Raw genomic sequence first — 5,235 nt, 5'->3', positions numbered from 1 at the left:
CAATGCCTTGCACAGTGCTTTCTTCCCCTCATGTCAAGTGTGTATAGTTAGGAGTCACTGTATGGTAACTGAGGAGTCACAGCCTGAACCACTGATTGAGCACCTGAAGAATGGACCCGGTCAGCCTGGGAGCACAGGTGAAGGCAATTCAGCTGTGTGACTGTAAGGGATGGAGCCTGGCTGTACCTCTCTTAGCCCTCATTTAAGGGCTGACTGCCACTAGGGAAGGATCTCTGGTGGGAGGCCCTTTCCTTAAAGAGTTTTCCCTGTGAGCCTAGATCTTCAGAGAAGAAGGGTGAGTACTTTTCCTTTGTAACACCTTTTCATTGTGCTGGTCCCTTTGTCATTGCATCACCTGTATCCCATTCCACTGTGTTGATCTTTCTGACTGTTACAGTCACCAAGCTCTTAAGTCACTTTTTCTACCTTCCACAGTTAGCATAACCTTAATTCAGGATGTTTTCTGAGGCTTTGTGTGTACAGAACAAAGCTTTTCCATTAGCTTTAGTACATTTAGAACTTCTTATGGAGGAAAATCAAAAACAGGAGTGTGTTGTCTAGCTTTTTCTGGGGCATAGTGCCCTTACTGCTTCCTCTCACTTATGCTATGTGCTCGTCCCATTTCAGCCCTTTCTAGTGGAGCAGGGCTTTGGCAATTAGTAATGATACTGTCACACTGCTGTTCAAAAAGAGCAGCACTGACATCTCATACAAGCTAAAAACTCTTCCAGTGATGAGTTCAAGATGGAGAAAGTTCCTTACACGTTGCAGAGTGCCATACAGAAAGAATTTGAAGAGCTGACCCTTAATATTTCCTATTTTTCAAGTGCTGTGTTTTACTATCTAATGGCTTACTGCTGACAACTCTTGATTATCTGGTGTAGCTAAAGGATTGGGATGGCCAAGGCAAAGTAAAAAACAAAGATAATATGAAGCATATGGCAATTAAATGTTAAGAAAATAGAGCACTGTGAGAGACCACAGTCCCTGAGCGGCACTGACCTGGGCAGGGGTGGTCACTGAGGACCACGTGGTAGAAAAGAAAAATGAGCAGGAGTTCATCCAAGGCCTTTTGCAACTCATTTTGCACCCAGTATGATTAATCCACAGCCTGGGTAATCTGCACAAGAACTGGTGATGGCTGCTTGGTTTTTCTAACAAAGCTGCATTGCTTTAGCTTTAATAAAACATTGTGCACCATATGTGTTACCAGTGGTGCTTCTATGTCAGAGCAGAACAGGAGGATGGGGAGTATTTTGCACTGCTGACTACCTCTTCTTTTCACACTGCAGACACGGGCTTGAATTTGCTCAGTTTGTGATGTTTCCCACCCTGCTCAGCCCATGATGGGAAGTGCAGACTGCCTTTCTATACCAAACTGCCTGCAAGGGGAGCTCAGTGCAGGTGTATGTGGGAAGTGAGTGGGAATTGGGCCCAGATGTTGCAAGACATCTCCAGCTCCCAGCCAAGCTGCTGGGGGCTGTCAGCACAGCTTGCTGATCACTGGGGAAGTTTATGGGGGAGCCAAACTCCAGAGCAGGCAGCCACACATGGCAGCTTGACCCAGCTCAGCTCCCACCAGGCTTCAGCATGCTGTTCAGCCACGAGTGTGTGCAACTTTCTGACAGCTCCTCTTGAGCGGCTTTTCTCCAAAATAACCATCCTCGCTCTCTCCCAGTGGCAGCGTGACCCTGGAACAAGTGTATCACAGTTTTGGCATGTTTAGGACATGCTACCATAGTACAGCAATATTATGGGGCAAGAACAACATATGTTTTGGAAGGGAGTTCAGTTTATCTTAGCTGCTCCAAATTTACTTGACCTGTTTAATCTGACTTTCACACTACATCATCTCAGTCGCTGGGATTGCTTTTAGGTCATGCCCCATGCAACATGTGCAGCCAATTGTCCAAAATGGTTTCCATGTGATTAACACCCCCACACCTACACACTGGTGGTAGGCCATGGGTAGGCCAGATTGTGCTGTCCTCCCTTCAGTTGTCAAATGCAGAGGGAGGCTACGAGGAAGGAATTGTGCTCAGTTGGTGAGCTGGAGAACTTCCTCAGGGACACTATCCGATTGCTCCCTGCCTGATCACTGGGGAAGTTTATGGAGGAGCCAAGCTCCAGAGCAGGCAGCCACACGTGGCAGCTTGACCCAGCTCAGCTCCCACCAGGCTTCAGCATGCCGTTCAGCCACAAGTGTGTGGGGAGTACAGACTCCATCACTGGAGGGAGAAGGAGGTATTTGCTGTCACCATTGCTTCTCCGAGGGAAAGCAGCTCAGCTCTGCTCCTGCCTCATCTCCTGCCAACAACAACAGCCATCACCCTGCCTGTCAGTCATTCCTTCCGTCCAGCTGAATCACACTGGAGACATGAAGCAGTGTTGGGTGCTGAAATCTTACAAAGCTTAGAGTTGCAGAATACACCCATGTACCCAGCCTGGAAACTGGCTCCCACCCTGTGGAGAGAGGCCCCCTCAGTTGGGTATTCATGGTGGACCAGCTGGGGTTGCAGCTGGGGGCTGCAAAAGTTTCCACGTTTACCAGCTCCAGTCTTGCAGACCCATCTGCTAACTCCATCCAGGGCTTTCTCTCACAAGGCAACCAAATGTGCTAAGAAAAGAAATTGAAAAGATCATTTTCACAGCTGGCTTACTGACTGCAGTACATTTTTCTCCCTTCGCTGCAAAACCATGTCACTTGTCTTCCCTAACCTTTCAATATTAATGTGGCAAAGTGCTTTCTGTCCTGAATGTTTTCAGTGCCTCTAGCTGGCCAGAGAAATGGAGTGCTTCAAATAGGGTTGGAAAAACTAAGTTCATCTCTGATAGAAAGGTCTCCTGGAGCAGGAGAGTGCCCTGATGTGTACCTCAGATCAACATGGAGATATCCATAGAACTCACGGAAGATATCAAAGCCAGGGCCCTAGGCTGTAACCCAGATGCAGGTGGTGGTGCTTAGAGACTAACAGGGCAATCAGGCCCTCAGGCCCCATGTTCTGAAAAGCTTCCCTTTTGGTTCTCTGCTGAACTAAAGATAGGGGCTGTGTGAGGAACAGATGAGCAGTTGTAAGCGTGACTTGACTGCAGAGGTCCTGTGTTGCTTCCTGTAAGTGCAGTGAAATGGCTGTGGTCAGACACCTGCTTCCTTTCCATCTGGAAACGACTGCATTTAAGCACTGGTTAAACCCTGCCTAGCTGGACAACCTGTTTCTTTGTACTCTTCCAACAAATTTCAGGCCCTTCCTAATGCTTTAAAAACAAACAAACAAAACCCCAGTAAATTACTCAACAATAGACCAAATCATTTTATTTAGGCTGGGTAGCACCAGGGAACTTGTTATGCTGCTGATGGTGTGGGGCCAGGGCTGCAGTGGAGTTACTTAAGAACTCTGCTGAGGACATTGAGAGGGGACAGCACTTTGTTGCAGTACAAACTGATGCTTTTGAAAAACCAGGAGTGGCACATAACAAGTCAGAGGACTTCAGGCTTGAAGTAAAAAGCTCAGAAGAGCAGTGACTGTGAAGTACTAACAAGAGGCGGAGCTGAGAGTGGTAGGAGAAAAAGGGGAGGTAGAAGGCAAGTAGATACTTGAAGATTGCAGTTCCAATTATTTCATGTGCAGTCATTTGCAAACTAAGGTAAAGGACTTTGCTGAGGCTGGTCAATTTTATAATCTAAACATATGTGTCTTAATTTAGTGACCAAGAAGATTTTAAACAGCTGGGTTTTTCAGAAGATCAGTTTAGTTATAGGGATTTATTTTATTTTATTCTTGACCTGGAGAACAGGAAACAGCTTTGGAGTGAATTAATAGCAGATTTTTGTTTGTTTGTTTTTGTTTTTCTTTGTGTATCCCTGAAAGGGATTGGCAGCATGCTAGAGACCAAGCAGTACATCAAGTTTAAAAAAAAAAAGTAAGTTTTTAACTCTTAAGAAAACAATAATATTTGCCAGGAGCAAAAATGAAGTTTATGTGCCCATTACTGTAAAGTTAAATGCTACCAGCTGTATTGTCTACCTTTTCAAAAGGAACTTAGGTGACAAATTTCCCCTACTTTTCATATTTAAAAATCTGTTTTGAGATCTGCCAGGTTTTGTGGTAAGGTGTTGAAGAGAAGATCAGGTTTATGAAGTGTATTAAATTCTCATTAAAAAATATCTAAGCTATATTTCAAATGTAGAGTCCTCGAGGGAGAAAATCACACATACCTTAGACTGAACTTCACCTTTCCTGGGACTGTAGAGCCTTTTTGAGCCCTTCTTTCTTCTCCTGTTGCACTAAATTCCTGTGAGGAGGCACACAGGGCTCAACATAGGAAGGAAATCGGGGGAGAAAAAGTTCACTTTCTTCTTTTGGCTCCACTCATCTCACAAAAGCCTCCAGATGTAACTCCTTTTGTCTGAATATTTCTGTCTGCTTCAGACTGACATTTCCTCTCTTAGCAGAGAGATGGGCAGACATATTTATGGCAGAAAAGATAAATTGTGAAGCATTTCTCCATCCAGGCCTGCATTTGCTTGCACATCTTGTGCTTTCCTTGGAGCCAAACGTGCTTTCATGCATACAGGAGCACTTCAGGATGCCAAGCAGCATGAGGGGCTGCCTGGACATGGAGCTGTACCCCTGGGTTCAAGGATATTGTTTAAGATTTTTGGAGATGAAATATGACCATAAGCTAGCCAGCATGCATGGTCATTTGGGACCTCCCCAGCTGGGCAGAATGATATTGCCCAGCATGGATGAAAGCCACCACTTGGTTACCTCCCACCAAGCTGTGGCATAGCACACAGCACATGGCACAGCCATGGCCAGCCCCCTTTCTTTGCAGGGCTGGTGAATTCCTCGTGCTCGTGGCTTCAAGCCAGACCTTTCCCAGTTCTTGGCGCTGCTGAATAGCAGCTGCAGGGGTCCAGAGGCCAGCACTAGATATTTCCACTCATTTGTTTTTTAAGCCTACGACCTCATCCTTACAAGCTCCATTTAGTACACCTTTAGGATCCTGTGAGGTGGGCAAACACCTCTTAGAAATTTTATTTGGCTCAGTAAATTCCTCCGGGCCCCTAGAGAGCCATAGGGTGAGCTGACCCTGCCCCACTACTGGGAGACCCAGAGCAAGTGGCACATCCAGCATGGGGGAATGCAGTGTGTGGACAGGCTTAAAATAACCTTAAACACAGCTAATTGGGGTCAGCTTTTCCAACAGAAGTATCTGCAATTAATTAAAAAA

At 45.9% G+C, this 5,235-nt stretch overlaps 1 long non-coding RNA gene across 1 annotated transcript in view; it reads left to right on the top strand.

The window, feature by feature from the left end:
* Positions 1-212: 212 nt before the first annotated feature.
* Positions 213-5,235, top strand: part of LOC116216174 — a 16,943-nt gene continuing 11,920 nt past the window's right edge. Inside the window, exon 1 of the long non-coding RNA XR_794287.3 lies at positions 213-295. This is a non-coding gene — a long non-coding RNA (uncharacterized LOC116216174). The remainder of the gene's footprint in view (positions 296-5,235) is intronic.

Source organism: Meleagris gallopavo, chromosome 8 (genome assembly GCF_000146605.3).
Source record: "Meleagris gallopavo isolate NT-WF06-2002-E0010 breed Aviagen turkey brand Nicholas breeding stock chromosome 8, Turkey_5.1, whole genome shotgun sequence".
Taxonomy (NCBI): domain Eukaryota; kingdom Metazoa; phylum Chordata; class Aves; order Galliformes; family Phasianidae; genus Meleagris; species Meleagris gallopavo.
The sequence above is the reverse complement of the archived record's forward strand: the minus strand, read 5'-3'. Positions and strand labels throughout refer to the sequence as shown.